The sequence below is a fragment of the Macaca thibetana genome, chromosome 1 (assembly GCF_024542745.1).
Source record: "Macaca thibetana thibetana isolate TM-01 chromosome 1, ASM2454274v1, whole genome shotgun sequence".
Classification (NCBI taxonomy): domain Eukaryota; kingdom Metazoa; phylum Chordata; class Mammalia; order Primates; family Cercopithecidae; genus Macaca; species Macaca thibetana.
In genome coordinates, this window is record NC_065578.1 from 22,097,678 (window position 1) to 22,098,336 (window position 659).

Sequence of the window (659 nt, forward strand, 5' to 3'; positions counted from 1 at the left end):
GCGCTCCCCTTCCCGCGCCCGCCGCTCCCCCTCACTCCCTCCTCCAGCTCCTCCCTCGCCGGGCTCCCTCCCTACTCGGCCCCCCGCCCGCCCGGAGGAAGGCTCGGCCCCTGGCCTCCCGACTGGGGCTGGTCCGGAGCTCCGAGCCCCCGCCTGCAACTCGTAGCAGCCCCAGCCCAGCCCCCGGGGTGGGTACGCGCAGCGGAAGGGAGGTGGGAAAAGCCCCGGGCCAGCGCTCTCCGGCCCCCACCTGTAGGAGGGCAGGTGGGCTGGCTCTGGGGTAGGAGTCTGCAGGGAGGTGGGCCATGCCCAGAGACACTTGGTGGAAGTCCAGCCTCCCCTATCCGTCCAGGTCCCCGGTGTTCATTCCTAGTTAGATTTTTTTTTCTTCGTCTAACAAATATTTATTGATCTACTGTGTCAGGCATGTTCTAGGCACTGGGAATACAGCAGTGAACAAAACAGAGGTAGACCTAAGGGAGCTTCGATTTTGTTGTGGGGAGACAATACATTTAATAAGCAAAACGCATAAAATATTTATAGAGGTAAAGAGGGGGAGGAAAAGAAAGCAGAGAAAAAAGGTAGGGAGTGGAAGTGAGGGCTCAGGGGCACCTCCCTGCAAAAGTAGCATTTGAGCAAAGTCAGGAGGTGAAGGAGTA